This window comes from Pteropus medius, unplaced genomic scaffold (assembly GCF_902729225.1).
Source record: "Pteropus medius unplaced genomic scaffold, Ma_sr-lr_union100, whole genome shotgun sequence".
Lineage (NCBI taxonomy): Eukaryota > Metazoa > Chordata > Mammalia > Chiroptera > Pteropodidae > Pteropus > Pteropus medius.
In genome coordinates, this window is record NW_024349801.1 from 7,790,739 (window position 1) to 7,802,106 (window position 11,368).

Sequence of the window (11,368 nt, forward strand, 5' to 3'; positions counted from 1 at the left end):
ACTTCCTTAGCTGTGTGACCTTGAGCTGCTCAGTCACCTTCTCTGAACCTCCCAGTTGCCCTATCATTCGATCTGCCTTTGGATATCCAGAACAGGCAAATCTATAGACACAAAGTGAATAATGGTTGCCCTAGGACTGAGGGCAGGTGATGTTGGAAAGTGATGACTAAGGGGTACAGGGTCTCTCCTTGGAGCGAGGAAAATGCTCTAAAACTGATTGTAATGACAGTCAAACTGCTCTGTGAATATACTAAAAGCCACTGAACTGTACACTTTAGATGGGTGAATAGTATGGTACGTGAATAAAGCTGTCCAAAACAAAAATAACCACCTTAGTAGGTTTTTTAAAGAATTCACGGTAATGGGTAACACAGAGCTTAGCACAACACAGCTTTCGATAAGTAACAGCCTCATGATAATAATCATATTCGTATACTGGGCCTCCCAAACCTGGGCCTCCTCTCTCCAGCAGCCAGGCTGAGGCCCACCACCCTGCCCCGGGGAGCCTTGCCTACCTACCCCCTCCACCCCCACAGCCAAAAATGACCCAAAAAACCCCTGCAAACCTTTGAGTTTGGTTTCCTTTCATTGTTCAGAGAAGTACATGTTCCCTGGGGACAAGCTAAGTCCCAGCTGCTGGCTGGCAGGCCTCTGTGACAGGAAGTACCACCCAGAACTGGCTCCCAGAACTTGGGTTAGGCCCGGCCTAGCCACTTCTTTGTGATAGGTGGACCACTCTATTTTTTTAAAGCTTTATTGAGGTATAATTGATATACAAAAAAACCCTGCACATATTTAATGCGCACAATTTGATGTGTTTGGATATATGCATATACCCGTGTTACCATGGCCACAATCAAAATAATAAACATATCCATCACCTCCATTTCCTGTTGTTGCTTTTTGTGCTGCACTGTGTGTGTGTGGGGGGTACTTAACATGGTATCTACCCTCTTAATAAAATCTTAGGTATATAATACGGTATTGTTAACTATAGGCACAATGTTATACAGCAGGTTGCTAGAATTTACTCGTGTATAATAGAAACTTTATGCCCCTTGAATACCTTTCCATTTCCCCCTCCTCCCATCCCCTGACTATTTTAGATGCTTCATATAAGAAGAACCTTGCGATATTTGTCCTTCTGTGACTGGCTTATTTCACTTAGCATAATATCATCCTGGTTCATCCATATTGTCATAAATGATAGGATTTCCTTCTTGTAAAGGCTGAATAATATTCCATTGTGTATATATAACATTTTCTTTATTCATTCATCCATTGATGGACATTTAGGTTGTTTGCACATCTCGGGCATCATGAACAATGATGAACTGCTGTGAACACAAGAGTGAAGATTTGTCTTCACGATCCTGTCTTCAATTCTTTTGGATATATATATCCACGAGTGGGAAGGTTGGACAATATCATAGTTCTATTTTAATTTTTTGAGGAATCCCTTTACTGTTTTTCATAGTGACAGAACCAATTTACTTTCCCACCAACAGTGCACAAGGGTTCCAGTTCCTCCACATCCTCATCAATACTTGCTATCTTTTGTTTTTTTTAATAATAGCTACCTTCAATCAAAAGGTATTGATCACCTTTCCACATACCTGTTGGCCATTAGTATGTTTTCTTTGGAGAAATTTCTATTCAAGTCCTTTGCCCATTTTTAAATCAGCTCTTCTTTTTTTTTCCTCCTGAGTTGGGGAATCTTCTATTTAAATTGAGGCCTGTAGTTTTTCTTTGGGTTTCTCAAGCCTTGGGTTCCTGCCAGGGCTCGTGTATTCATTCAGCCATCACGTGTTGAGTGCCTACAAGGGGCCAGGCACTGCCGGCCTCCAGAGAAATAGCAATAAGGATGAAAGTCTCACCCAATGAACATACATGTAGTTGGGAGAGAGGGAGACACACGAAGAGGCCCCAGAGTCAGACTGACCCGGTTTGAATCCCAGCTCTGCACCTCACTGTCTGTATGGCTCTGCACAGAATTTTCATCCTCTGTGAAGCCGTTTCTTCATCTGCAAATAGGGTTGCTATGGAGGAGCAAGTCAACGAATGCAGATCCAAGTCCTGGGCACTGTTCTTGGTCAACATGGCAGCTAACATGGCAGTAATCGCATTGCGATGGATACACACCTGTCCTGCTGTGCTGAGAACCCCACTGCCACTGGGCTTTCCAAGACCCTAAGACTCACGTAAAATCAAGAGAGACGGTTTAGAACCAAGAGCAACAGTGTGCAGGAATGGCTGAAAATGCAGGACATGGAGACAGACAGGCTTGGGTGTGAATCCTGGCTCTGCCACTTACCTACGTTGTGTCTGAAATGAAGACACTTAGTTTCTCTGAGCATCAGTTTCTCAATCCGCATTGCTGAAGACCAAAGTCCCTACCTGTAGCGGCTGGAGTATCAATTAGGATGTGTTCAGCTTCCACAAAAAGGTCATCTATAACCTTATGTTGCTGGAAGACCAAGAGGTGGTGGGCTCAGAGCAATCAGAAGTTCAAGAGCACCAATAAGACAAATATTCTTTCCATATCTGCCATTCCTGGCAACCAGACCTGAGAGGAAAAAGCCAAAAAGAGGAAACCTTCCCCAAAGCCCCTGGCACCTTTCCCTTCTTGTATCATTGACCAGAATCAGGTGACCAGCCCATTTGGCCTCAGTTACTCTCCAAGGAATAGGATTCCACATCTGGCTAGATGTTGGGGATATAGCTTCCCTCAAGTCATGTGAGGGTCCCCATGAGTATGTGACAAAACAGGGTAACTCTTGGCAGCGGGGAGGGAAAATGACATCATATGGACAATCCAAGTGTTCCGCAGTTGTCACAGAACTACATGAGGTGGCCAGCACAAAGAAATCATCCCGGTACCTCCCTTTTGTTCCCACCACGGGCCAGCGAGCCCCTTACTCAGTTCTTTCATTCATTCAACAAACACCAAGCCCTTAGTCCAAACCAGAGCCTGTGTATTAGTGTCCTGGGGGCTGCATGACAAAGTACCACAGACTGGTGGCTTAAAGCAGCAGAAATTGATTTGCCCAGTTCTGGAGGCCAGAAGTCTGAAATCGAAGTGTTGGCAGAGTTGGTTCCCTCAGAGGCTCTAGGGGAGAATCCATTCCATGTCTTACTCTTAGCTTCTGGTGGCTGCTGGCGATGACATGGAGCTGCATCCCTCTGATCTCTCCCTCCATCTTCAGTGGCCATCTTCCCCAGGTCTGTGTCTCAAATCTCCCTCTCCTTTCTCTGATAAGGATTTAGAGCCTAAATCTAGTATGATCTCATCTTGAGATCTTTAATTCAATTATATCTGCAAAGACCTTCTTTCCAACTAAGGTTATGTTCTCTGGTACAGGGGGTTAGAACTTAGATCTTTTTTGGGGTGGGGGAGGTCACGATTCAACTCACTATACCCTGCATTAGGTAGATAGGGCATCCCATTTACCACTCAAGAGGGAGACCACGAAAGAGGCATGACTTCTGCAGAAAGGTGACAGCTGGGTTGGAGGGGGCTGGGAAGACTTCTCAGATGAGGTGATCTCAAAACTGGGTCTTAAAGGATGTACAAGAGCTCTCCAAAAGCACCAGAGAGAGAGAAGCTTGTTATAAACAAGGCCCTTTGGGCAAAGCTGACAAATGCCCTAGGAAGTCAGAATAGTGGTTCCCTTTGACCAACGGGTGGGCAAAAGGATGGATCTTGGGGAAGAAAGTGCTGTGGTGTTCTAAGTTTTGATCTGGTGGTTACCTGGGGTGGTCTCTTGATGAAAATGTATTGAGCCTTCTACCTATAACTTTATGTATGTTATATCTTAATAAAAAATAGTTTTAAAAGAGTGTTCCTCTGTGAATGTGTTATCTTTGATTTGTTTTTCTGCTTTCTGTGTCTTCTGACTATTCTTTACCAAGCATGTCTTAGTGATACTAGAAAACCAAAACTGTTTTTAAAATCAAGGCTGTTAGAGATCGGGGGACTGGTCACTTTGGAAGGTGGCGGCGAGAATTGAGCCCAGGAGACACGGGCATGTTCCGTTTCTCCATGGGGCATTGGCTACCTGGGTGTGTTCTGCATGTGAAAATTCACTGAACCATCCACTTAAGTGTACTTTTCCGCCTTATGTTAGGCATCAGTAAAAACATTAAAATATAAGGCAGTTAGCTAAGGGGGGGAAGGAAGCATTTAAAATCTCAGGGTTTACCAAACTCAGTAACATTTATTGAATACCTACCTTGTGCCAGGATCCTTCAGGCAGTAAACACATTTAGTCCTCACAACAAAGTTGAGAGGCTCGATTATTTTCATGTGTTTTATAGATGAGGAACCTGAAGCTCAGAGGCACTAAATGACTCACAGAGGTGGCCCTCTAGCTGGTGGCAGAGCTGGAATTCGAAGCCTGGTGACTTCTTCATGATCTGGAATTACTTATTTCCTCTCCCACAGAGGATTCTGCCTCTCCTGGGGGCCCTCAGGGAGATCTGAGACACACTCAGAGATGCTGGGCCACCTGAATCAGATCCTTGGGGGTGGGGTCTAGGGATCTGTATTTTACCACTCCCACCTCCACCCCATGATTCTTTTGCACCCTCTAGTATGGGCACCAATGTATTCTGCCAAAACAACAGGGAAGGAACACATGGTGAGCTTTTTCAGAGACTGAAAGCAGTTTGGGCACTTTGGGCAAATATAGGAAAGTATTAGCCATAATGCTAAGGAGGTTTTACCTAGTGGATTCCAGAAAGACTACCTTATAATGAGTTCCTTTGGGAGAACGGGCATTGACTAAACCTCCCCCGATGGAATTTGAGACAAATTCTCTTTAAACACCAATTCAACAGATCACTCATTTAGTCATTCGGCCCATAAGCATTTACTTCCTACCTACAATGTGTCTGTCACTCCTCCGAACTCTAAGGATAAGAAGAAGAAAGATTCATTCTCTATCAGGAGATCACAGCTGGTGGGAGAGACAGGCAAGTCAAAAACAAATTGATTACACACTTGTGGAAATGGCTGAACTAAAAACGACTGGCAACACCCCCATGCTAGGGAGGATGTGGAGCAACTGGCGGGAATGCGAGATTCTACGGCCTCTCGGGAGAACAGCTGGGCAGGTTCTTAAACAGTTAAATATACGTCCACTGTGAGAGAGCAATCCCGAGGCTAGGTATTTACCCAAGAGAAATGAAAACGTGTGTCCACACAAAAATCTATGTGCTAATGTTGATAGTAGCTTTATTCATCATCAATGAAGATTGGCAACAATGGATAAACAGACCCTGGCAGAGCACTGGGCAATAAAAGGGGATAAACTATCGACAGGCACGACACCAAGGATGAATCTCAAGTGCGTCGTGCTAAGGGAAAGATGCCCAAATCAGAAGGCTACAAAAGTAGGACTCCATAGATATAACATTCTGGAAAAGACAAAACCACAGGGACAGAAAATAGATCACTGGTTGCCAGGGGATGGGGATGGGAAGAGGGGTTGACTGCAAAAGAGCATAAGGGAATTGGGTGGAGTATTTAATATTTCAATTGTAGTAGAAATCACGCAACTTCATGCATTTGCCAAAACTCATAGAACTATGATTATGATATAGGAGATAAGGCAAAGGAGGTTGAGGGAAAAGAAATAATTAACGCAGGTTTGAGAAAAGAGAGTTAGAAAGGCTTCTTGAAGGTGGTGATCCTAACACTGAGACTCGTGAAAGGACAGGAGCTTTCAGCTGAATGGGAAGGAGAGGAGAGGGGGCAGGATCTCAGACAGTGGGGAAGGACATGCATGACACATGCTCTGGAGAGTGACTCATTTCTGCTATAGCGAAGGGTGTACGTGCCCGGAAGGAAAACAGGGCTCAACTCATGCAGGGCCCGTTGAGTCTTGCAATGGCATTTGGACTTTACCTGGGGGCAATGGGGAGCTACCATCGGTCTTAGAGCAGAAGCATCACCTGGACAGATTTCTGGTTTGGCATAATCATTATGTGGACAGTGGGAGGGTGGGGTGAGGGAGCCAAGCTGGAAGCAGGAAGAGTGGGCAAGCCATTCTTTCCTTCTGGTTGTGCATTCTTGGCTGAGGCATTTTGTCACTCAACAGACATTAACCTAAAACACTTGCCATTTGCCAGGCCCTGTTACAGAAGCTGGATATATGAAAAGGGACCCAAAATCTGTGTTTCTTACATTCCAATGGGAAGACAGAGCACAAATGAGGAAGGGCATTAACAAGATCATTTCGGATGGAGGAGAGTGCTTTGACATAGCAGGTAGACATAATGGGGTAGGTGAGGAAGGTATTTACATATGGCATCACAAAGGCCTCTTGGAGGAGGTCACATTTGAGTACAACCTGAGGAGGAGGAGGAGGAGGAGCCCTGAGAGAGGCGCTAGAGAAGGAACTTCTCTGTCAAGTGCAAAGGCCCCAAGAGAAATGCCTGATTGCTTTTGAGAGTCACACGGTGGGTCACGCGGTGAGTGCAGAAGGTGGGGTCCCTGAAAGCCCTTCCCAAGTCTTCGTTCCAGCAGAGGAGGGGCAGAGCCTTCCCCTAGGGGTGGCTGTGATCCTGTCTCCTGCCCCAAGCCCTCTGCATTTTGGTGGATAATAGTTTATGGCCCTGAGTGTGGACAGAAGGCCTGAATCCATAAGGGCAGCTTTTCTTCTGGTTCTAAAGGTCACAGCTGTTGCCACTGTAAACAGTGCCCATGTTGACAGAATCACAGCAACTTCAGAGATGGGGACACTTAGGACACACCTGGGAAGGCCAATCTGGATTTTCAAATTAAAGAAATAAAAAATAAATAAAGACCTGAGCACGCAAACACACATCAGTGTCTGACGACTCATCTGTTACTAAAATCCCCCATCAACAGAGGTAGGCCTGTCCAACTCTCTCCTGGTGCTGTCACCTCCTTCAGCCACACAGCAAAATGTCTGCAGGGCACATTCTTTCACAGATCGAACCTCTCTATCAGTCTGAATTAAGCTGCCAACCAGCCAGCCAGAGCACCAATTTGTAAGGGGCCAAAATGTCACTGACAAAGTGCAATAGTTTACCGTGGCTGCAGAAACGAAGTACCACTAACTGGGTAGCTTAAAATACAGAAATCTATTGTTGAATGGTTCAGGAGGCCAGAAATCCAACATCAAGGTGTTGGCAGGGTTGGTTCCTTCTGGAGGCTCTGAAGGAGAGTCTGTTCCATGCCTCTCTTCTAGCTTCTGGCAGCTGCCAGCAACCCTTGGTGTCCCTTGCTGTGCAGATGCACCACTCCAATTTGTGCCACTGTTGTCACGTGGTATTCTCTCTGTGTGTCTCTGTGACTTCACATCATCTTCTCTCTGTGTCTGTGTCCTCTCTTCTTTTTATAAGGACACCAGTCATTGGATTTGGGGCCCATCCTAACCCAATATGACCTCATTTTAACTAATTACATTCGGAAAGACCCTATTTGCAAATATGGTGACATTTTAGGGTTCTGGGTAAACATGAATTTGGGGTTGGCATTATTCAACCTGGTACATGAGGTAGCAAGCAAGAAGGAGAAAAATTGCCCTTCCACAGGCCTCTGAGAGAACTGGAATAGCCAAAGATCAGCTTGTAGCTGAAAAGTTTGATGCAAGGGGTGAGTGTGAAACCCCCACAGGACATGCTTGGGAAATAATTGATGGTGGCTAAACTGCCTTCTTATCTATTCAAAAGACAACTGTGGGCGACTGTATTTTCCAAGACATCCGACCATCCCATCTGCTCTTCCACAATGTGACACTGACATTCTTCCATTGAGAGGTGGTGTCCAGGTTTCCCTTCCTTGAACCTGGCTGATCCTTGTAACTTTTTACAATTGACTCAACAGAATGCGACAGAAGGGATGATGGATGACAGTTTCTGCCTGGCTCACGACACATACCTTGTATCCTGACTTAAGAAGACCAGGTAACCTGAACTCACTATGCTAGAGAGACTGCTTAGCAAGACTGCACAAAGAGAGATGTCAAGGGAGCCCCATATGCTCCAGCCCCAACTCGGGTCAGGTCTTCCCAGCTCAGGCACCACCTATGAAAGTGAAGAAGTCTTTGAGATGATCCCAACCGAAGTCAGCACTCGCTTGCAACTGCACGGGAGACCCTCAGCCAGAACCGCCCCACCCTGACCAAATTCCTGACCTACAGAAACCATGAGAGATAATCAATGTGTGTTGTGGTTTAAGCCAGGAAGTTTGGAAGTGCTTTGTTACACAGCAATAGCTAACTGATACAAAGAGTCCACTTTGCTCAGTGGGGCTTGCAAGTTTGGGGCAGAGCAGAATTGTCCAGGGAGCAAAAGAGAGGCAGGGCTCTGCCACCTGAAACTCTCCCTTCCTCGCCCTCTCCTAGGGCCTCTTCTTCTGCTTCTCCTCTAAATAAAGTCTGAACAAGAAATTCAACATGTCCATTTAAAAAGGACACTGTATACTCGGCCTGCTCGGAGGGCCCCATATTCTAGTGTGGCACTCCTTTGCACAGCCTATTCCCACTGTCAGGAACTCCCTGCTTTCTCACTCTCCCCCTCTACCTGACGAATTCCATCTCACCCATAAGACTCATGATGTTAGGGGAAATGACAGGACAAGTTTTATATACATGCTCTTTAAACTAACAGTTGAGAGTTGCTTTAAAACAAAAATAGTGACATATATACATTTGCCATGACTCTGAAATGCATTAAAATTAAGATCCATTGGGAAAGATGTTTAGAGATGTGATAAAACGCACACAGGAAAATGTTCCTGGTGGAATTACTGATGGTAGTTATATGGAGGCTTGCTGTACAATTCATTCACTTTTTCTGTCTGTTCTAAATCATTCATAATGAAATGTAGGGGAAATAATAGGAGCAATAACACAGCAAATACAATGGGCCAAGTACAGTTCTGAACCTTAACATCTAGGAACTCTTTCAGTCCTCAGCCCGACCCTGCGATGGAGGTTCTATTATCATCCCGTTTCATTGATGAGGAAGCTGGGCATAAAGAAGTTCAAATCCAGCCTAAGGTCACAGGGCTGATAAGGGACAGAGGCGCGACTTGAACCTAGGCAGCAGCCCCACACCGTGCACACTTAACCATTACAAGATGTCACCTCTCACTCATGTACTGCTTTTCTATTCAGAAGAATTATAATTTTATAATTTAAACATACTAAAAGTTTTACGTAGTGGGTTTCTGCCATTCATTTTGGCTGCCCAGTGAAATCTACCCTCCTATATCTGGGGCATGCCCCCTAGAAGACCCACCTGGTCAGTGAGTGCACCAGCACCAGGCTTGTGTTCCAAAGCTGGCGACTGGAGAAGCAGGTGTCAGAGAGCGTATAACTGGAGAAGACAGTGGCAAAGACATCCAGCAACAGCAGGATCAAAGGCTGAAACCTCTGAGCCCAGCAGAATCAGGTGTGTCGTCTGTGCCCAGCCCGAGTAAGGGCACAGCTCCACTGGGGCTATCTGATGCCTGGTTGTGCTTTGCTTCCAGTAGTGTAGATTTTAGATTTGCTTTCCTGGTAAGTCCACAAGCCACCTAACACCCTCCAACAAATGCTCTTGCTAACACTAGAATGAGTTTCTGCTCTGCCTCTGACAACTGATCAAGATACGTTGTATCTTCGCAGTGATTCCTGACTATATAAAGCAACCAAGCAGCATAAAGCTAAAATGTTGGCAAGGATCTGTTGACAGGTGCTGAGTAGAATCAGTAAGATCCTACAAGTTAAGGGGAAATTCATGTGTACATGTCTATGTGTATAAACTGTCTCAGAGAAATCACTGAGATTGATAACGGTGTCTATCCCTAGGGAGGAGTTTGGATGGCTGGAGCTAAGGGCAGTTTAAAAAAAACTTATTTTTAAACATTTAGAATTCTGTATGTGTGTAAATATTACTTGTCAAGAAATAAATACAAAACTGAATTGATTAAAATCAAGAGAAAAGCAGGATGAAACACTAATTATGGTGGTCTCTGAGTAGCTATTTTTCAACCTCTCTATACACTTCTGCATTTCTCAAATATCTTAGCATGCAGATGTATACTCTAATAATCAGGTGGCAAAAGGTACAGTGAAAAAGAACCAGAGCCCACAGAATGAGAGAAGACATTTGAAAATCGTGTATGTGATAAGAGATTTGTATCTATCATATATCAAGAAGTCTTCCAATTCAATAAGATGAATAACCCAATTTAAAAATGGGCAAAAATCCAAACATATTTTTCCGAAGAAGTATACGAATAGACAACAAGCAGGTGAAAAGATGCTCAACATCATTAGCCGCCTGGGAAATGCAAATTGAAGTCACATGAGATACAACTTTATACCCACTAGGATGGCAAAAATAAAAAAAGGCATACAACGACAAGTGTTAACAAGGATGAGGGGGAAACTGGAACCTCATACACAGCTGGTGGGAATGTAAAATGGGGCAGATGCTTTGGAAAACAGTCTGGCAGTTCCTCAAAGCGTTAAACGCAGAGTTACTGTATGACTCAGCTATTCCGCTCCCAGGTGTGCAGCCAAGAGAATTGAAAACATATGTCTACACAAAAACTTGTAAATGAATGTTAATATGAACATTATTCATAACAGCCAAAAGGAGGAAATAACCCAGATGTTCATCAACCGATGGGTGGATAAACAAAATGTGGTATATCCATACCATGGAATATATCCGGCAGTAAAAAGAAATGAAGTAGTGGCTTTTTTCTATGAGACTTCCTCTTTTCTGCTTGGGGGGTGGTGTGTGCATGTGTGTTTTGTTTCTAGAACCTGGCACAAAACTGGAGCCTAGCCGAGTGTTTGCTGAATAAACAAATGGACAGATAATAAAGGGATGGCTAGCTGGCTGGCTGGCTGGCTGGCTGGCATGGTCGCGCGGACACACAAAGCGGGTGAGTGGGTGGCAGGTGGATGCGGCAGAGTGGGTGGTGGGTGATGGCCATACATGAAGTTAAGTGGCAGGTGGGTAAATGGATAGGTGGCAGGAAGAATGGATAAATGGGTAGGTAGATGGATGGATGGATAATGAATGGAATTTTCAGTCTGGGTCCCTCCTAGAACGTTCTTTTTGCTTTGACTCCCCCAAAAGTAAAGGCAATGCAACTGCTCCAACATGACTCTTTTTTAAAACGCTCCATTTCGGCAGGGTTCAGGCTCAGGCAAACACCCCACGCACGGAAGATGCAAGGTCACTATACTTCCTGCCACATTCCCTCTCTCTTGTCCAAAGTAGCAGCAAGTTGAAACAACTGGGCTCTCTTACGTGATTTCAGAAAACATCTGCAGATGCCTGGTGTGTCTATTCCAGGCCTGGGCTCCAGGTCCCAAAGCTCCCAAGACAGATCAGA